General features: G+C 41.5%; 1 long non-coding RNA gene across 1 annotated transcript; it reads left to right on the top strand.

The window, feature by feature from the left end:
- The first annotated feature begins 1,644 nt into the window (after nt 1-1,644).
- Nucleotides 1,645-22,550, top strand: LOC141779002 (uncharacterized). The gene is made up of 3 exons (XR_012596171.1): nt 1,645-1,786; nt 10,853-10,958; nt 19,610-22,550. It is a non-coding gene; the product is annotated as an uncharacterized LOC141779002 (long non-coding RNA).
- Nucleotides 22,551-22,975: the final 425 nt, after the last annotated feature.

Raw genomic sequence — 22,975 nt, 5'->3', positions numbered from 1 at the left:
GATCACAACATGGCTGCTGGGTCACAAACTTTCTCATTTTACAGCTAAACAGTACACTACAAGATGTTTCTGAAAACATTTTAGGAGACAAATAGGCATTACAGTAACAGAATATTGATTCATATTTGATCAGCGCTGCCTAGTTTGACCGTTTTATCTGAGTTCGCGAGTGATTGGTAGCTGCTCAGAGACGGCAGGCTCCAGCTCGGCTCTGATTGGTTGTTTTCCTCCGGTCTGTGAAATCTCATAGAGGCCATTATGAGCACCGGAGGACACAGAGGCACATGATTTTTTTCAGATTACCTGTCTCGTGCACTACTGTCAGGATATAGTGACCGTTTATAAAAAATAATCATATTTGCTCCAATTCTACCCGCTGCAGCTTTAAGATATCACGCTTCCCTGGAAGGATTTCAAAGTTACAAATCTTGGATTAGACGTGGTGCCTTATTTGTAGGTATTGGAAAAAAAATGTGAATGAGGTAGCTCAGTATATTCACATTTTTAAATTGGAATGCTGCTCACTGAGTTGCCAATTTATTCAGTACACCCACATAATCAAATTCAATCCAATATAACAGCATTGATTGATAATGATTTCCTTGTCAACCTATTTTACAAGTAAACCAGTGCCACAATTTTGGTAATCAAATTACACAGGGACATTGGGCCTTCTTCTTGTGTTGCGTGTCATGAAAACGGGTCCCTTAACTTTTAAACTTATTTTTATTTGGCACGCATGCTAGTCATCTTAAAACATCTATTTTGGGTTGTACATAAAGAACAGGTCAATTATAGAGAACTTCTTGTTAATGCACGAGGGGATATTTGATCCCATGTTGTCCCTTAGGTCTTCACTAAAGGACGAACATATTAGTTTGTGTAGCATAGTCCCATAGACAGACCCAGATAAAACAACACACACACACACACTGACACACATAGTAGAGTACATTAGAATGAATTCAAACGTCTCATTAACACACATCCTGCAGGCTGTCCTTGATTCATTTTGGCATCAACAGCATATTAACACATGTCTATTGGGGGGTTATACCATTCTAGTTTACAGGCTATAAATACACTCACGCCCTCCACAGATGAGTTATACATGACAAGTCCAAAAATACCACTCGTATCAGGAGATGAGATTAAATGGTAAGAGTGATGGACGGACAAATACATGATGAAGACACGGCCGAGAGGGAGAGAGAGAAAGGAGATAAAAGGTGGGGATTACACAAATCAACAGCAGTAAGTCAGTGGGGCAGGACAGAAGGGCGAAGGATGATGGATGATAGAGAAATGGAGGGATATAGAGAGGAAAATAACAATCTGGGAACATCTGGACGTGCCGGCACAGAGATGGTGTCTTACTCTGACAATCGTGTACTCATACAGCACACCAACACACCAAAGAATAAATCCTTTTTATTACATGAGTCAAAGAAAAGATCTGGTTTTAGTTCTCCTCCTTGCAGAACTGTACTGGATATTGTTCTCACTGTTGGTTTAAAGTCTGTATCCTCAGACTTCTTGTCTAATTCAACCTCACTAAGTGATTTCCTACATTTCCCAGAACCACTTTCACCATATCTCAGTAAACATGCCTGGACATATCCAGCCGTAGTTTATATGTAGGTGTAGACCGCAATGGTGATAGTAGAGGTGATAATGATGTTAACAGCAAGAGTTTCCCGTTGGGAGAAAGTGAGTCTTTGTGTCCATTAATCAACATATAGAGGATTACTTCCTGTTTGACTCCATTGAAAGTCAGTGCTAAATGGTAAGTGGCCTTGATATTTAGTACTGAATGGGTAACATTGTTTGTTTTTGGCACATTAATCTCCATTGCAGCTTTGCAAAATGTTGTGGTAATTTACACATTTGTTAGTTTTTGATGACAATATCCCAATATTCCCTTACCGAAAAGAAGTTTATTCAAGTTTGCTATTAGTATACTTCTTTTAAACTTAAAATAAGAGAGTATACTTTCAGTTTACTTTTTATGTACTTATAAGAGATGAACTTATAGTATAGGCCTACTTGTACTTAATAAAAGTTGTCCTTGTTTTTCCAGTTTTCAGTTATTATTTCCGGTTTTATTTTGATATACTCACCTTTGTCTCTCGTTTTAGATACTTCATTTCCTGCCCTTATGTGTTTCCAACACTTTCTCATCCCAACTCGTCACATAGGCTACTAATGCTTTGTCAGACCTTTCGACGTCACTTTTCAGTCGCAGTAAACATGTGCTTAATGTTGTAAATTAAACTATTAGGTTCAGGCAACAAAACCACAACTTTCTACCCCGCTCTGATTGTTTTCACCTGTTCCTTGTTAGCCCTGCTGTCAGCCTCGCCCCTCCCTCATTCCTCTCTATATATATATATTATTATTTTTTTCATTTAACTGCCTAAATGAAATCAGGTGAGGAATCTAGAGGGGAACTGGTGGAACAACTCACAGACATCTCAAATGTGACAAGGGGCCCCAACTAGACACTGATTTTGTGTAAGAGGTCACGAAACAAAAAGCCTTACACAAGGCTTACGCATTTGCTAATAACTACAGATGTCAGATAAATGAAGTTGAGTAAAACATTTGATAATCACATGCAGTTTGGGGCAAGTCTTAGTCAAGTCAGCACACTGACACACTGACAGCTGTTGTTGCCTGTTGGGCTGCAGTTTGCCATGTTATGATTTGAGCATATGCTAAATGCAGTACCTGTGAGGGTTTCTGGACAATATTTTTCATAGTTTTTTGTTGTTAATTGATTTCCAATAATACATATATACATACATTTGCTTAAAGCAAGCATATTTGCTCATTCCCATGTTGATAAGAGTAATAATATATTATTAATTAATTGATTAATTTGTGATTAATCGTGGACAATCACAAGATAATCACAATTAAATATTTTATTGATTGACAACCCTACATATAATATGTTCCTCTGAAATGTAATGGACTAGACGTATAGCCTAAAGAAGCACAAAATGGCTCATAGTACCTCAAAATTGTATATAGTACAGTAAATGTACTTACTTCCCACCACTGCATGTCCAAAACATTGATTGTAGAGCCTGATATGTTTGCACAATTCATTAAACAGCCATAACACCCATGAGCAATGAGCTGTCTTACCTCAACACAAGTGTTTCTTACTCTCGCCCACCTACCAGTACTTTGGTGTATAAAATCCAAGGCCCAGGACCATTAGCTAATAGCTAATTCTGCACTCTGAGCTAACCTGTTGTGGGTGTTTTATGATTATTCTGCCTACTCTGTTCAGCTCTGCTGCAGCAGCACCTGTGACTGGCAGACAAATCACTTTATCTGGAGAAACAGTCTCTATCATATAATTTTATACTGATATCAAATGAGAAAAATATCATAAACATCACTGGTGAGTAGCCATAAAAGATTGTATATCATTATATGATATCAATTAGTACAAAGATAATATTGGTACGTCATTAAGTATAGGAGGTGTACAGAGCAACATCTTAACTACTACATGTAGTATTTTCATCTTATTATAAGTTACACACAGAGATATGTTAGGAATAATATTGCTCAAAATGATAAAACGTGAACTACTGTTGTGATTTTTTTTTTCAATAGGCATACTTTTTGCAATTGCTATGCTCTGCTTATGAATAATATCACTGATTATTATTATTCAGTATTATTCTGCCCCCCTTCCGTCAGTTGGCCTGTCCCGCCTCTGCTGTTGTCACAGTTCATTTGACAATAACACAGTGTGAAAGGATCTGATTAGTACCATCAGTTCCATCACACGTAACACCACATGCATATCATTTGTAATAATAGGCGATATTCTGTCATATGCGTGTTCAAGTGGATGCGTGTGTTTGCATCCACTGCTACTGCTGACTCAAAAGACACGGATTTCCAAACTGACCAGAGATCAGCAGAGGTTCTGTAATCATTAAGCCCAAACAAACTTTCGCCCTCTTTCTGTTTTGAATTCCTCTCTCGTCGTCTTTCTCCCACTTTGGTTTCAAACCTCTCACTACTCAGCTTTTTTTGCTTTACATCTTGTTTGGTCCTGTCCCGGCTCTAACAAATGTCCGGTTAATGAATTTGTTCAGTGACGGCCTTGAACGCCTGCTCTTCTCACGTTGGTACACACACACAACAACGCAAGCACACAAACACACATATACACACACACACACACACACACTGAACTAATTGTTTCCCTTTGGACACAAACAGAGTTCTGTTCAGATCCATCACTGAGCAGAAACAAACAGAGTTCTGACAGACACAGAGAGCTCTGTGGTACGAGGAAATGGCAGCGAAGCCAAACAGAGATTGGGTGATTGATGCGAGTGTGACATGATGGGGAGGACGGGTGAGAGACGAGCACAGCCTTTGATCTGCTCTGACCTAGAATCGAGAGCTGGGCCACACTGGTTCCTGTAGTGTCAGACTTTCAGTACAAAGATGTAGTACAACTCTTTACTCCTATACTCCCAACGCTTGTAATTTGAGCTGTTTTCCTACGGTACCTTATTTCATATATTTAAAGGAAAAGTTTGGCATTTTGGAAATATGCTTATCAGCTTTCTTAGAGGTGCTGGTATAGGCGGATTTTATTTCTTTTGGACAGAGCCAGACTAGCTGTTTCCCCTCGTTATGCTAAGCTAAACTCAGGACGCCGGCGATAACTTTATATTTCAAAGTATCCTCATACAACAGTTCGTATATAAGTGAAGAAACGTTATTCCTAATTTTTCGTGCATTTTCCTACGAATGTCCAGCAACACATGACGCACGTGTCAATTTGTGTCAGTCTTTTCAAAATATACTTCCGTCTTCACAGGATTAGGTTTAGGAAAACCTCGACTTGGTTAGGTTTAGGCAACAAAACTACTTAAGGCTAACCTTTGAGCCTCAGGTGGATGCTGTATGTATAAAAGCTCATCAGCGGATGTATTTTTACCGCAAACTTTGTAGTTTTAAGGTGGACAACACTTTTTTGAAAATGTTTTATTCTTGTTTTATCAAGTCTGTCTTGACCTTCTCTTTTATCAGCTGGTATGGGTCTCTCACCCTCAAAAACAGAAACAGGTTGCAGGGCATAGTCAAAGTTTGCAGCAAAATTGCAGCCACCACCCTTAATGACTTGACTCCCTTGTTCCAAAGTAGGATCTTGAAGAAGGCTCACCCGGTCCTAGCTGATCCTAGCCATCCCCCGTCCAATGAGTTCAGGCTGCTCCCGTCGGGCCGCAGATACAGTCTGCCTACATGTAGGACCAGTAGGCTCAGAAATTCTTTTGTTCCGACTGCTATTGGTTACCTAAACAATGCCCTGTAATGTTGTATGTTGTAAGCCTTTTTGTATTTATTGCCTTTAATAGGCTATTTATTGTGTTTATTGTTTTTGTTTGATGGCTGTGTGGTACTGCTGACTGTAAAACAAATTGCCCCTAGGGGATAATAAAGTTTTCCTTGACCTTGACCTAAGTTTAGAAAAAGATCGACCTGGTTAGGTTTAGGTTACAAAACTACTTAGCTAGGTTTAGGAAAAGATTGACTTGGTTAGGTAACAAAGATACTTAGTTAGGTTTTGAAAAAGATCATGGTTTGGGTTAATAACACCAGACGTGATGTAAACTTAAGTACGGAAGTTACGTGACAAAAATTACATAGGTTATGAGTTCTTTGGTTTGGGTTAAAATAACTCCATAAGTGGTGTAATTTAAGTACGGATGTTACATGACAAACCAACGTTGACTTCTGGTTTCACATGGGACACAAACACCAGTCTCCTGCATGGGAGAAAGTCTGGTGTTTTTTGACCCATCCATCCATCCCGTCCTCCTCCCTACACAATGTTTGTCACTCTTTATACTTCCTGGTTCACAATTACGTAGATTACATACAAATTTAATTTGTGGGATATATACGAATTAAAGTGCATTACTTTTTGTAAGTATAGCTACGAATGGTGTATGAGAACAGCCTGCATATTTATCATGTAGACATGAGAGTGGTATCAATCTTTTCATTTAACTTGCAAGAGAGTTAGCAAACACATTTCCCAGACTTTTAAACGTTTTCTTCACCTAGATTGGCATATAATGCTTCACAAAACGCAGATCCATCAAGTAACAAGTGGGAGACATAAAACCTCGGCTCATACTGTATTAAAGGAAATAGTTTCATAATGGTGATGGGAAGAGTATTTCTATGCTGTAAAAGCACCAAGTCATTTACTGTGGCCTCGGGTATTATAGCAAAAAGATCCAGTACTACAAAAGAAATTCTCACTTCTCAGTAAGACTCTTAGCACAGATTTATTGCATTCCACCGTTTGCTCAGCTCAGTCTGCTCGTCTCCTGAAACCAAATCAAACCTCCAATAACAAAGTGTAAGCTAACAAGAACAGACAAGCTACAGTTTGCAGAGCGGTAATACTAAACGGGTATCGTAGACTGTAGCACAGAGCACAAGGTTTCACGTTTCAGTGCCTGGAATAATGCTGACAACAGCATGGCATCACACGGGAGTGGACACTCCAGCAGGTTCATGGTTGAGTCAGATGAAGAGAAACAGAGCAGATGAGGTAAACAGGAGTAGTGTTTCTGGATGATGTAAACAGTGTAGTATCACTGACCCGCCTTACCAGCAGCCATGATGTCACCTTGTTTAATGTGTGATAAGACAAAAGGCCACGTGGACACTTGAGTTTGTTCTTTCTTTCTTCCTTCTTTGGTATTATGGGAATAATATTTAGCCAGACTGCACTGTTTAAATTCTGATTGCACTGTTTTTACATGGATTTTTCACATTTTTTAGGCCATATCAACATCAATTCACTGTGAAAATGTTTGCTTTCTTTTCTCTCTCTCTGTTTCTCTGTATTTCTTCAGCTTAACACTCCCTCTGTCTCACATATTCACATTAATGCATGTGGGGTTTTTTTAAAGTCCATGAGCTCCCTCTCATAAGACATTCTGGCATGCATACATAAACCCATATGCTTATATACACTAACAGATACCTTCCACACACTGGTGCACAAGGTAATAACTATATGCACATGCATGCACACACAGAGACAATGGTTGTCTGAGGAAGGGACAATAGTGCCTGTGTGAGTACTGCTGTGCCTGTCTCTGTGGGAGTTAAATGGATTCCAGCCAGACTCGCAGAAAGAAAGGTTTCAGAGCCGAGTCTACAATTTATATCGTCTGTTCGCGGCCAAAACAACCCAACTTTCAAAGTCCGTTCTTGACAAACGGGGGTGAACTTTGCACGTACACTTGTAAGATAAAAGTTTTATTGAGTTATGATAACACGTACAAACCGTACAGGCTCTCCCTCTCTTGTTTTATATCTCCTTCTCTATGGCTTTCTTATCTGTCTTGGAACAAGGTGCACACACACCAGGGTAATAGTTCTCACAAATGTGGAGCTCGCCATGACCTAACGCACGTACGCTTGCACGTGTGACTCAGCACGGCAATAGCACATGAGATCATGTTAACGTGAGCACGTAGGCTACATGCTCCCTTCTGTGATTCAATTTGTCAGCACCTATCCTCGTGTTTGTGTTGTACTATTTGAGTAGATCACCAGTTTTACATCCCATACTATTACCCAACTGTGACCATTGTTGCCAAGGTAACCTAGAACTGACTGGCCAGTCGGAAGCAGGACCTAATTACAATCTGCCACCCTCTACTCTTTTCCATCCCTACATCCGTCCTTCTCCGTCTGCACAAACCTCTCCAATCCTTTCATCTCTCCAGGCTTGACAGAAACAAGAAAATGTGGCTTTTTTGATAGAAATGCAAGACAGAGTGCTGCTTATACTGTCTGCTCTTTCTGTCTCTCAGGCATCTGTCAATTAAATTCAGTCTGTCTGAATCCGTCTGATCCTCCCTGACCCGCAAAGACGGAGCAGGCCGATCCAGGTTCGACTGTAGTAACCAGTCCAACTCTAGTGGACTGGAGTGTGCATTAAGCACACAGGGATCAGGGCTGAATTTCTGGGGAAACTGCCCTAAATACAGTTTGTCCTCTGATCATCTTTCTGCTTAATTCACACAATCAAATGCGCAAATGCCTTCATTTTCTCCGACAGCTGTGTTAACGCTGCGCTAATGGCACGGGACCAGGATCCTTTAAGCCGTAATAGGTGTCCGTGATGTTGCTCATAAGTAGGGCTTAGCCTACTGTTAGCTGTCTGAAACTATGGACAGTACGAAGTAGGTCAGGGGGCAGTCCCTTCAGATGGACACTGAAATGTTGGACATACGCCCTTTCTTTTTCATCCTATGTTTTCTTTAGCTGGTCAGACAGACAATCTGAGTGATGCCGCTCTTGTTTAGACTGCTGTGTGTCCACACATTAAGTCGCTCTCTGCACAAAAGTCAACACAAGTCCTAATAAAACATTGACAGCGCCAACAAGCACACAGACGTAGTTCAACGAGAGTCAAACAGCTCATTGCTCAACCTCGAAGCACATGAACCCCACCCAAACACTCATTAATAGACCACCCAGTCCCCAGGGACCACTATCGTCCAGAGCTGCGTGTGCTTTGGGTGTATACCTAAAAAAACAACAATGATTTCATTCACTAGACATTTTGAATTGACATCCCCCATTTTTCTAAGTTAATTTCAGCTTTCCGAACAACAGCTGCTCGTGTGCATTTTCTGTTGCCTCGCTGTCAATCATTCTGGTTCATGTGGCGGAGCGATAATTGGTGCTGTATTTGACTTCACCTAACCTCTTCAGACAAGCCAGCAGGCTATCTTAGTCCTTCCTTCGTTCAGCCCCCTCTCCTGTTTCACAGCTCTTTTTTAGTACTAGTGTTATCTTGTCACTTATTTCTCATTTCTAATCTAAGATTTTCTTTTCTCGTGTATCTCCTGAACCCAATCTGCATATTTCTACCTCATTTACTCTCTCTGATGGTATCAGACTCAGATGTTCCTCTTCTCCGCAGCCCTGTGGATCTGCGTAGTGACACGAAGCTGTTTCTGTTACCCTCCAAAATAAATTTGGCTTTATCAGGACAGAGATCGGGTTACGCCCCTCGCATTCACCCTCAACCTTACCCCATCCCTCTCTCGTTTCTCCTCCCTCTCTCTCTCTGTTTCTGCCTCGCTCTCTTTTTAAATCTCCCCATTTACTTGTATCTCTGGAACCATTTCCTCTTTTACCTATTTCCACCATTTTATTCCTGCCTTAAAATTCACCCTCACGCTCATTTCCTGCGTTCTCTGGTTCCCTTGTGGACTGGAGCGCAGTAAAATGAATGGCATAATTAGAATCACACACTCTTAATTGGCTCTTTCCTAGCTCCATTCATAACAACGCTATTTAAAAGCACACCCCTCTCAGGGCGCCTGCGTCTGTCACTGGAGGCAAAAGTGTGAAATTAAGCTCGCCAGAATGCAGTAAAAGCAGTGAACTCTGGACACGGTGTGTGTGTGTGTGTGTGTGTGTGTGTGTGTGTATGTGTTCCCAGTGTATGTGTGTGGAGTGCACTCATTAGCCCATGTCCTCTAATGAGAGCCACGGGTGGTTTAACACCTCGGCCCTAAAGACGGGGCCTGGCTCTGCCAGGCTGAATCCAGCCTGATTGTAATTATGGCAGTCAGTCTGACAGCCTGGTCTCCTTAAAGTTACATTCACACACAACGAAACTGCATTGTCAATTATGTTTCGACGGAATATTTTCTCCTAGATTATGTTTGTTTTTTACGTGTCACAATTACTCATCATTAATCATAGTCTGAAGTCTGCGTAGGGAGGAGGTCAGGGTGGGCCATGGATGTATAAAAATAATTGGATACAGCGTTAGAGGCGTGGCCCTGTTCATTCCTGTGAAAGTTGCTCAGTGGCGCATTAAGCCAAAGTGGCTCGACTGCCGAAGGTACTACCCAGATCTTCTGGCGATCTTCCACATCCATTGGGCCCATAGAGCAGGCGCACTAGCTTTCCTTTTGCACCCCGCCTCTCCGCCCTCGGTCTCAGGCTCATTCACATAAACAGCGGCACGAAAATATCTCTGGATTTGGCTATTAGTTGTAAAATGCACTAATAGCCAAATCCAGAGTTATTTCCCTTCCTACGTTAACGTGAATGAGACCCAAACCGAGGCTGGAGCGAGGGCTGGGAGGCAAAGTTCAAGGAAACGCTACTGCGCCTGCTTTATGGGCCCAATGGATGCAGAGGATTTCCGGATCATCCGGGTACTTTATCTCTCGGCAGTCAAGCCATTTTGGCATCTGGTGCCACTGAGCAACTCTCATAGGAATGAACTTCATACGTACTCTTTATACATCCATGGTTTGGCCACTATGTAAAATTTACTTCTTTGCTTCTTCGTAGGAGCTTGAGGTGGACGTGTGGGTCAAGCTAACACAAGACTTTAACCCCGGAGGCTGCTGTTCGTGTCCCGTGGGAAACCAAATGTCAGTCTTGACTTATTTTAATTTACATCACTATCCTAAATAATGTTACAAACATACATATTTTAAGACAAACCATGATGTTTTACTAAACACAACAAGTAATTTTGATGCATTTCTATTTTTTGTTTCGTTTTAATTTACAACGTTAACCACGTGTTTAAAACTGTGACCAAAATCCAGGAGAAAATATGTTTCCCTCGACACATAATTGAGAATGCAATTTAGTTGTATGGGAACGTAATTCTGTAGGAGACAGGGTTAAGTCTGAGTAACGGTGCATAGAAAGCCCTCTCTCTGCTCCGTCCTGTTCTGTAATTAGAAATGTCAGAGCTGACCTATTGTGTATCTTTGGCCATTTCTCTTCTGTGCTTCTACAGAGACAACAGCTGGAGAGGGAATTGAACCAGCAACCCTGTTGGCAGACATTTGCAGTCAGGGAATAATCTCCGGTGCGGTCATGATGGAGTGGAGGCCAGCAAAGAGGTGATGCAAAACTACAGGGATTGGTCCCACGACCATGTGTGTGAGTGTGTGCATGTGAGTGTAACAGAGAGTAGTGTGAGTACAGCCCTGAACCACAGTGAGCTAACCACAGTGAAGGACTGCAATTAAGTTTTCTTCTGAGAATAGTGAGAAAACAGTCAACTTCTACACTGACCATGAAGCTTAAACAAAACACACATCCCAGTGTGTGCTGCACACACCAAGCTACACTCCTTCTCTCTTTTTATACATGACAAAACCCCACTTCAAATGTCTCTGCAATATCTGCAATAGCAAAGGCGGTTTACCGTCGACTCGCTTATCAGCAAACATACACACCTCGCAGGATATGTCAACCTTGAGAGCGCTCGGCTTGAGAGCTTTTCCGAGCCGTCAGGGTTCACTGATTAATTTGGCATTTGTATCATCCGCCAGGCTTACTTTAATGAAAGTTTGCTACATATTATTTCTACCGTTTTTTTTTTGTATGCGGAGTGAAGGCCAGCAGTACAAATCAATTTCAAAAAGTGGACATTTTATTGAAATCTGTATCAGTGTTGCTTGGTGGATCACATGAATGCTAAATGCACCTGTGGCTCCCAATGATTTGGAAATCCTCTTAAGTCATGCAGGATAACAATAAACAGTCCTATTTTTACAGTGAAGAATCATCATGTTCTTTGACACAAAAAGAGGCAGAACGGCACATTGCAAATATAAAAGACCCATTAATAAGAAAACACACATCTTATATGCATTAAATGGCATTGTATACACGACCTAAAAGATCCAAAAGTCTGAGAAAGAAAACAAGATGACGAACAGTGAACAGAGTTTGTGTTTATGAAACATGCTTGCACACACAAGCCTCAAGATAATCCATTTGATGTGATGTTGATGAGGACGTAAACTAGTTTTTGTTTCCAGTAATCACTTCCAAATCTGACATCTTTCTTTGACGGATTTAGGCCGATGCACTGAAATACTCCGTAGTGTTTTCATACTGAATCACTGTAGAGTGTGCTGAATGTACACACAGATTCACAAACACGCACACATCCGTGTGATAGGCATAGTCTCTGACGTTAACCCACTTAAGTGTAGTATCCAATAATGGGATTAAATCCTTTATTCCATTGACGGAGAAGAGGAGAGTAAAGAGAGGAGGGGTCCCACATGCACCGAGACGACCGTAAAATCAACCCTCTGTGACGCTACGGGATTCATTCCAATGCTCGATTTCTCCTTCTCTATATCCTCTCCGGTTCAAGTTAAACCAAAAGCAGATGGGAGATTTGAGAAGTGTACAGATTAGATGACAAATATTGGGAGTTCAGAGAGATGATGCATAGTGCTTTGAAGCTCACAGCCCTTAACCTTAAGCCTGTTATAACCAGACTCACTACGCCTCCTCTTCATACCTTATCCCACCGTATAGACGTGGACACAGTAATGCGATTGGTTTTAATCGTATAAGAGTAACAATAGAGACTTTGAGGAGTTAAGTAATCCCGTCCAGTACCGTTCTTTGTGTAACCCCCTGACCTGCCCTTTAAGTGTATGCCAGCTAACCTGACCTCTGGCTGGAGGGCTGTATTCCATGACATGTTTCACTGTAGACGAGGTATAGGTAGGCTTCAAGTGGAGTTTTTTTTTTCTTTAAAGTTTCTCTAAAGTTACGTGTAAATTCAAAATGTTACTGTAAATAAGTACAGGATATATGGATCCTATACCAGTGGATAATCATTCCATATTCAAGACTTAGGTCAGTGTTACACCCAGTGGGCAACTCTGGGGTCTGAAAAGTGAAGCCAATGCTGAAGTGCCTTAAACTTGCATTCTTTCTAATAGCCAGCAGGGGGCGACTCCTCTGGTTACAAAAAGAAGTCAGATTGTATAAAAGTCTATGAGAAAATGACCCTACTTCTCACTTGATTTATTATCTCAGTAAACATTGTAAACATGAGTTTGTGGTCTCAATCGCTAGTTTCAAGTCTTCTTTAATACAGCATGATGTTCATTTAGTAAATTATGGTCCCATTTAGAGTCAAATAGACCATAAAGCAGGGTATACTTTAGTACGTGGCATGTCCGGTGTGAGAGTTGTCCGTACGTTCATCTTAGAACTTTAACCCTTTCACAGTGTGTTTTCAGTTCATGAACGTTAATTGTAACATTTTTGGTTGCCTAGATTGGCCATATTCAGCATTCTTCAAAGTTTTTAAGTTTTTAAAAAAAATTTTTTTGTTTAAGTTTCAAAGTTTTAAAGTTTAAGGTCAGTTGTACTTAGCTCCTCCCTTTCGTGTCACTTCTGGTTGCAAAAACCAAGATGGCAACGGCCAAAAACCAAGATGGTGACAGCCAAAAACCAAGATGACGATGACTAAAAACCAAGATGGTGACAGCCAAAAACCAAGATTGCAATGATTATAAATCAAGATGGCAATGACTGAAAACCAAGATGGTGATGGCCAAAAACCAAGATGGTGACGGCCAAAAATCAAGATGGCAATGACTGAAAACCAAGATGGCAATGGCCAAAAAGTCAAGAGGGTGACAGCCAAAACCCAAGATGCCAACCTCAAGGCTTCAAAACGGAAATTTACAAACCAATGGGTGATGTCATGGTGACCACATCCACTTCTCATATGCAGTCTATGGATACACCCAAATCTGGGACCTGTCAGATTCTGTGATTCCATGTTTCCAAATGATGCAACCATTTTGACTGGTTTGTCCAGCGAGCCTACACCGATCAAAGCCAAATATGACCAAAAACGTTTTCATTTTGACTGCACGCACCCATCCCCATCCAATTTTGATCACTTCCAGTCTTACTGTCTTTGTCAAAATCAAGTATAATCAAGGGACATGTAATCTGCAAAATTTATTGCATCACATTCATTTTTGAGGCTGCGCATCATGCCACAGTGACTCAAACGTCTTGGTCGTGAGCCTATTCCCTCTCTGACAGTCCTATGAAAGCCCACATCAGAAAAGAACATTTTACTTGAATGAGTAGTGTCCCCGATGAAAAGGCGTCTCCAAAATAACCTCCCTCTCCTTGCATCTGAATGATCTGAATAACATCCTTCTTCAGATCCCCATGAGCCTCTTTCTTTCAATGTGGATCAATGTGTGTTTGTGCGCGTGTCTAACTGAATCAGGGTATTTTATTCCATTAGTCCACTCTGGTAGAGGACACCATCTGTTAGCTGTTAAGAGCTTGGGAGGAGACCACCGCCCCAACTGAACTTTCGCTCACTGCCTGTTTTAACTCTCCCAATAACCTCCAAAATGTGACCTGACCTCCCCTGAACCCATCACCTGCTGTCACCAGAAAACTGGACTCACAACCTGTCCACACTGGATGATTTCAGTGCTGCGCGTCCATAAATCACTCCAGTGAATACCTGTGTGTGTGGATGACCCTCAGCTGATCAGGTTTGGCAACACTGTGAAAGATCCCATAGGAACATGTTGTGTTTGTATCCCTCTTCCAAGGATAAACCACGATAACCTCCTGGCATGTGTGTGTGTGTTTGTTTGTGTGTGGTCTGGTTTATAGCTCCTGTGAGGACTGATCTAATGAGGACATTTTGGTTTATAAGGACATTTTGGCGAGTCCCCTTACTAATTTGTGTGGTTACTATCTAAGATAAGGGCTTGAATATGGTTGTGGCCAGATGTTAGTGTAGCTGTACTGGTTGTTTTATTTTAACCTTCATTCACTGGATCAATTCCTGAGATCCGAGGTCACGGCAACAATTTCACTTCAAAAAATATATGGTTTAGATAACATGGCAAATCTTCACCATCTGACGCAGGGTCATGAGTGCAACTTTCCTCCAGTAGAACTACATAGGAAACCAAACAGTATTGTCTAATATGTGTGTTAATGTAGGATGTAAAGTTGTCTTTGTGTCATTAAACTGCCCACATTTCCAGAAACATTATAAAGGAAATTATCTTTGTCTCCTCAATAGTAGCTTTGGCCCTGGTCTGGTCATTAATGTTGTATTATTAATGTGTATAAACTAATATGTTAACCAACAGGATTGATTATAAAGATAAAGGCCATATTTTAAAACGAAATTTGATTTTCCTGTAAGACCTAAGTTCTCATTATAGTATAGAAGAAAACAATGTGTGTGTACATTTGTATTTGTGGTATAGTGTGATAGCTGGATTTGATACTGCTGCCGCCCACTTGTGTCATTTAGGACACCCCGGTTTAGGAGATCACCATGGTGACCACTCTTTGCCAAGAGGTGCACACACACACAAACCAATACACATCGTCCTGTTTGACTAGAGAGCACATCAATTATTAATGCACTGTGCTCACTAAAATCATTTCCAGTCTCTCATTAGACAATCTCTTCAAGGATCACATCTGTGCTCCCGTTCTGAGTGACTCCTCTTTGTGCTCTGATCTTTATCTGCGTTTGCACAATGTCATCTTATAGGGATCCTTTTACAGAATATGTGACACTACAGAAACCTGTGACAAAAAAACACTGCATAGAAAATCTAGCACACGGAAGAGCATAATAAGTCTAGATGTGTGGCTGAGTGGCTGAGTGGATGAGTGTGGGTGGATGTGCCAGTGTTATATTGGAAGTTGTAATTACATCTACAGGTGTTTTTCATTATGCCACGCTGCTGCTCAACAGGAGAAAATAAGAGATGCAGAGATGATTTTTTGGATAAAGACAGTGATAGATTCAGTGTGCATGTGTGCGTGTGTGTGTGTGTGTGTGTGTGTGTGTGTGTGTGTGTGTGTAATCTCCTGGGTTGAGTGTGTTTACGAGTAGAAGGGAACAGGGACAGCCCCCTGACACGGCGAGCGCCAGACTGAGCGTTCTTGATAATTAAGCGACTGTGCGATTATGCAATGAGCGTGACCGTGCCAATGATAGACAAAGAAAGAACAGGGAGACAGAACAGGAGGCACAGAGAACAGCATGACTGGGATGGATGAAAAGAAAAGAAAAGAAACACCACTGAGAGAAGAAGACCTATTGCAGAGAAGGATTTAAAGATAAAGTTGAGTCGTTTTTTACTGAAACTTTTATGTATGTTGGGATTTATGCTACCAGTAAGCATGCGGTAAACTATATTTGGAGGGGGTCAGCCAATGTGTGTATGCATTTAGAGAATGCTCAAGTATCCATGACACACATACATGCACTTTGCCCTTGCACCTGTAACATTGTAACCTTAGCAGACGGTGTGTGTTTATGTGTGTGTGAGTGAGGACCTAAACTTGGTTAGCAGCAGGCTATTAACTTCTTGCCTTCTCTAACTTGTTGATCCTTTGGGCCTATCCATTGACACATTCAGCATAGCATGCGTGTTATGAGTCTAAGGGTCACTTCACCAGAAAGAAAATGGATAAATCATATTGCTTAATCACTGATCTATTGATATGTTTTGCTCTAACATTTGCAGCTACATTGCCATTTGTGTGAAATCGTGGTTTTCCAAAGGATTTTACAACACGGATGCAGAGATTTGCTTCCATTCAGCCACACGGACATTAGTGAAGCAGGCACTGGTATTTGGCTTGCAGTTGGCTTTCCAATTCAGAGGAGTTACATGAAGGTTTCTTTATGGCCTGTCCTTTCTGCACAGAGGCATTGTCCTGACCTGTCCCCTAAATCTTGCCACACATTTGGAAACACACTGTCTAAAATATCCTTGCTTGCTGCGGCATTTAGATTTCCCTTAAAGGAACAGTGTGAAACATTTCAGGGGATCGATTAGCAGATACGGAATATAATATAATATTTATTAGTGTAAAATCACCTGAAACTAAGAATTGTTGTGGTTTTTTTTAGCTCAGAATGAGTCCTTCATATCTACATAGTAGTCTGCCATGTTGCTCCACCATGTTTCTAGCCCAGTAGCCCACAAAAGTAGTGTTATTATGGTAAGGATGGCCTCTGAGCGAGGCGAACGTCATTACCACGGTTTTGCACTCGGCGGCTCACGTTAACGCAGTCTTGGAAAGGAAGGAATGAGCAGAGGGGTACTCAGTTGGTTGCAATCTGAAACCACACTACTAGATGTCACCAAATCCTACACACTATACCTTTAATAACAACTATACTGTCCAATGCCAAACCATTAAAGGAGTAGATCAGCATTTTTTAGAAATATGCTTTCTTGTGGAGCATTAAAAGAAACAATACCACCCTTTAAGGTTCTCTGTGGAGTTTTTCGCGCTATGGAGCTGTTCTTCTATGAATGGTTTTGTTTATCTTGTGCACACAAGAATGTTTGACACAATCAATACACAATGGTGTCACCATATTCTACTGATCAACAGGTGGCGGTAACATGCCAAGATAAGCTGCAACGCACCAGTAAAGGCAGCGAAGAAGAAGACTGTTAGCTAGTAAACGTGGATGGAAACAATTCGGGATTTAAAATACTTTTAAAATGGGCTTTGCAAATGCTCACTAGACAGTCACTCATACTGTGATGTTATAGTGTACTCATACACTGATATCTGCAGAATAAAGTAACATGTATTTAGAGGAAACTGAAGTCAATCGAATCATCTATGAAAGGATCACCGGTCAACAAACAACATAGCTTTGCCGTGTTTTTGAGACGAAACACTGATTTATGTTGTATTGGTTTACATCTCTAAAACCCTGCAGCAGCTTTTTCTGAATTAGGCATTCCTCAGGTGTCCCCAGGTAATAGCAATAACGAGACACTGGCCCAAGAAATAAAGTGAAATCGTACTATTACCAAAAAGCAATATGCATGACAAAGCTATTGTCCTCTATTGCAGTGATGAAACGTTACTTTCAGAACGACTTATTTTGATTTCAGTTTGCCAAAATTAAACTACAGGAAGATCACGACTCTCCTCAATCACTTTATATTCAAACGCAGAGCAAATTCCTCATGAACTTACATTCCTCCTCGGCTACAGTCTGATCAATTCTATTGTTGGCTTTCTGAAAGAAGGGCATGAGCGATGCATATCATCACCATAACAGAGCGATCTACCGCCGGGAGACAAGCAAGCATCTCTTTCTAACTCAAACGCTGACATGAGCACATGTACCCACACACACATGCTGCACACATGTAGACACAGTCATGCTCATACTGTACTGCATGTACATACAATTATGCACACATGTACCCAACAGCCGTGCATGCACACACACACAAAACCACCCACGCACACCCTTGGAAGAAGCCACTCACACTTCGCCCCCATAGAGTACATGTCAGTCCATCTGGGATCATTAACACTATGTTAATGAATATAGGGCTGGGGCCAGGAGCATGTGAGGAGAGGAGAGAGATACAGAAATAAGAGATGGAGAAAGAGAGAGAGAGATAAAGAGGATAGAAGGTGGGAGGAAGGAGGAGGATAATGGATTCTCTCCTAACAAATGCATTGCCCGAGGTACTTGTAGGGGGGGAAGAAAACAGGGATAAGAAAAGATTGAAAGTGAGGGGAGGAGGGGGAGGCAGCAAGAAGAAAACCGGACCACACCAAGATGGGCGAAGTAGGGAGCAATAGAGCATAAAAGAGAGTAAAGGGGAGACGCTCAAGAGCTAGTCAATGTGCAAAGAAAACAAGAGAAAGTAAAGAGAAATCAGGCAGATATGCACCCAGTATGTTGGCCAGGGGCTGATGGAGGCTCTGTGGAAATAACTGAACAGATGAACAGAAGAAAGGGAAGGAAGGAAAGACAGCAGAGACAACAGATGAGCCGAGAGAACATGCAGGCAGGGCGACAGACAAGGAGATACAGTATAACAAATGATGGCGGAGGCAATGCAAGATGAGGAGAGCGTGGTTAAATATTTCACCGGGTTTTGTTTGTGCTTTTGTGTGCGTGGGCATTGGAGTGAGAGTCCCTGGGAGACAGAAAGGAGGACAGAGCGGCAGGGGAAGGGGAGCGAACGAGTGAAGTGTGCCTGTTGACTGGGCGAGTTAATGATTCCTGCGCTCTGAATAGTGAGACACTGTTAGTCCAGGAGGGAGGGAGGAGGCTCATTTACCCCCTACTGACACACACATGCAACATTGTTTTACTCTGTTTGTACGTGCGTCCTTGGCTAGTTTCGATACCCTGTCGGTGTTGCACGTTTGGAAACAGCTCAGCCTCCGTGGCAGCTTTCCAGAAGATGCTCAGAGCCGAAAACACCACCACTATTTGCCCCCCAACTGGGCTAAATCTAGACACATGGAGCGCTATTAAGCCGAAGTGTGCTACCCCTGTGTTCGAATGGGGGGCGACCACCTGTATGCAGATGAATGGGAGTGAATAGGGGCCGGGAGACATGCCTTTGTGGTTGCCAGAGAAGGAGCAGCTTGCCGGAGTGTGCCGCTATGAGCCAGAGGGCCGAAGGCCCGCAGGAGGCCGGGGATAAAGGGACAGAGGGCAGCAGGGTGACAAGCTGTCCGTGTGTAGATGAAACAATGCCAAGTGTTAACAAGACTAAGCTAGCGGTAATGACAGGGGTTGGCTGAACAAAAGGCAACTATTTGAAATGCAATGTGAGTCAATAAGGGGCATATTACAGTGATTTAGCCCCTTTAAGCCCCTTTATACCCTTTTCATTGTATCATAATGTTGATCTTTCCTATGACCTTTTTTTTCCAATAACAGCGAAGGTTATTCTCAGAGGGAGAGGCGAGGAAGGAGAGGCACAAATGGCACATCAGCAGCTGAGGCTGGAGGGCACGACGAGTGATGACGTGATAAGGTCAGGACAAAAAAATAAAGAGGCAGAAATGTATTCAACAGGATAACATCTAATGCAGCAACAATAGAGAGAGAGCAGCACTCCCACACACAGCAATAAAAACCTGTACAAGCACATGCATGTGTTTGGGCAGATGTGTTCATAAGCACACCTGAAACGCTATACTATTCTCTACCATCCCTGTCTGGAACATTGTTATGTTTCAGTGTGGCTGACGCCCAGTGTTTCTTTTATCTGTAACACAATACTTCTCAAAGTTTCATCCTGCCTCTCTTTGATTTATTCTCTCGTCTCTATTAAACACTTATTTTTCTGTGTGTGTGTCTCACGGAAACCTCTTCAAATCTCGAGACAGAGATCCCTGACCAGCTCTGATCCCCGCCTGAGGCCGACAGGATGAGTGGAGAGGAAGGCTGGAAATTTAATAGGCTGAGGGGACTCAGTCTCTTTTTTTTTCTAAATATCTGTCTCCCACATATCCTTATAACCTCTCTCATCAAAACATTTATTCTAGCTGGTGCTTTTCTTCTTTTCTCTGGCGCATCTGTTTTTGTTTTGTGTATCTCTTCACTCCCTGAAACTCTTCTCCCCTCTGATAGAAAATACATTTGGTTGAGATAGTAGGAAAGAGAAAATCATTTACAGGTAGCACCGCACGCTCTGTGTTTTCTTCCACTTAATTACACAAGTTGCGTAATTGTGGGATTTACGTAGCATGTTGAACGACTCATAGCAGATACTGCAAACGCCCGGAGACAAATCCCTAGGAAATAAACAAGGTGGTTTCCGTTTGCTGAGAGGTTTTGTATAGCTGTCAGGACTTCCCCAGACTTCCTTTAATCCACTTTTAGAGCTGTCGAGCTTTCCATCGTCTCTTTTTCTGCGAGTTTCTTTTTTTGAGCCATCAAGTTTTCTCTGCTTTACTGTCATTCGCAGAAGAAGCCCTGCATGGTCTTCCCTGTGTGTGTGTGTGTGTGTGTGTGTGTGTGCATCTGTGTGTGCCTGTACGGGCTGTGGGAGGATTATAATAGTCTCAGTGTTTGTGTGTGCTTTCTCTCTGTGTGTTTGTGTACATGTGTAGAGTATGCATACATGGGAGATCCCAGCCATCTGACTCTTGGCTGCAGCAGCAGCAGAGAGGAGGTGTATTTGTGGGTTGTGAATTTCTAAATATGTGTTTCACGATTGGTTATGCGTTACATACATTCGTGTACCATGAGGAGGTACCGTGTTTGAGCAGCGGAAGTCTCGGAAAGTCAGTCCTAGTGTTGTGTGTGTGAGTGAGAACTGGGTTCCTGTTGCTGATCGTCTAGTTTTGGAGCTGCTGAAAAAGTAGTGAGTCATTCCTAAGAAGAAATCAATACATGTGTTTAGAGCAGTTCCCGGTGAGCTAAGTGGAAGAAGGTGTATTACAGGAATAGCGGCTTGTACATATGAAATCATCCAGGTGTTTTGCATAAAAATAATTGATCATGAACTGGACTTGTACTCATTATTATTTATCACGCACTAGTTCACTTCCTCAACCCTCTTCCTCCTCCTTTTCCCCTCATTTTTTGGGAGACATTATAGAACGGAAAAGCACCTTCAGCCGTGATTAACCCCCCACTGCCTACGGGATATACAGTCAGAGTGTGTGTTGTGATCCTCTCACAGTGCCAGGACGTGTGTCTGCCTGCCCAGCCAAGCCTAGGGACAGTCAGACACACAGTGTGTCTACACATAGAAATACACACACACACACACACACACACACTGCCCCCTCCTGTTTCCCCTGCAGCTCTGGAGCTCTGAACCAGCTAACCCAGGCTGGGCTCCATCCCTGCCCGAGGGAGGCCCTCTCCTGCTGGGGCCGCAGTCCCGTTGACACCCTCCTATAGTCTGGACTTTATCCACTCCATCTGTGAGCTTGTTTTCTAAAGTTACCTGTCTGGGGACGTGGCTAAGCGAAGACCACAAGATTAGACCCGCTGATAAGACGGTAATAATTCTTTACTATCTGACAAAACGTAATCAGTACACCCAGCGTGCCTAGACAACAACAGCCTGCAAGAGCACACACACACACCTCTCCGCAGAGGGTTCTCAAATGATCCGAACACAACCACTGGGACAACCTCTGCCAAAATCTCGTCAGTATATAATATATTAAAGTGACCTGTCTCTGCAGCGTCAGTGCAGCAACAGATTTCCAGCTCATTTCAGTCCATAACATACTGTGTAAAACAATGCAGTTTAGCACAATACAAGTTGACAGATTTGTATTACAACACATAACAACAACCCAACAAGTCAGCACAATGCAGTTGCAACACATAGTACGTAACACTACCCGACAGCAACAGATTACAAAACACAACTCCAACAACAGACACCAACAGAACACAATGGCTGCAGGCCTCAAATTAACTATTAAAATAAACTATCAATTTTTTAGCGGTAGAAAGTACAAAGTATATTTACTCAAGAACTACAGGCTACTATATGAACAATTTTGAGGTACTTTACTTGAGTATTTCCATTTCATGCTACTCTATACTTCTACTCAACTAAATTTCAGAGGGAAATATTGTACTTTTTACTCAACTACATTTATTTAAAAGCTTTACTAGTTACTTTCAGATAGAGATTTTACATTAGACACATATGATCAGTTTATGAAATGATGCATTATTATAGATTAAACTACCCAAAAGTATACAAAGCAGTTCAAATTAGCATTAAAATTAAATTTATGCTTACTGTACATGTTAATGCATCAATAATTATGATCCAATAACATTATATTATAACATTGACAGAGGCATAATGATACTACTACTACTACTACTACTAATAATAATAATAATAATAATAATAATAATAATACTTTAGTACATTTTAATACGTATACATTTAGTTAAAAATAGTCTATTACAAGTTCTGCACTCAAAAACAGTGCACTATTTTGTAAAGTGTGGAATTTCTTATTTTACTTAAGTTAATTTTCAGAATATACTTCTATCACCTCTGCCATTTTTATAATTTTTTTTTTTCTTTTTAGATGTTCTTATGTCTGTCTTGTATGGTAGCTACATATTACTTTATATTCTCTATACTGTATTGATTTTATTTATTTTAACATCTTATTCTAACATCTAAAAAACAACCTGTTGACAGCTGGCTTGACATGATTCTAATTAAGTCGCTCATAAATCTTAAAATAGCCCAATGTCCTATATGTGTTTCAGTAGTTGTTGTTTTTTATTATTATTATTATTTATCGACGT

Source organism: Sebastes fasciatus, chromosome 12 (genome assembly GCF_043250625.1).
Source record: "Sebastes fasciatus isolate fSebFas1 chromosome 12, fSebFas1.pri, whole genome shotgun sequence".
Classification (NCBI taxonomy): Eukaryota; Metazoa; Chordata; class Actinopteri; order Perciformes; family Sebastidae; genus Sebastes; species Sebastes fasciatus.
This window is presented reverse-complemented; position numbering and strand designations above follow the sequence as displayed.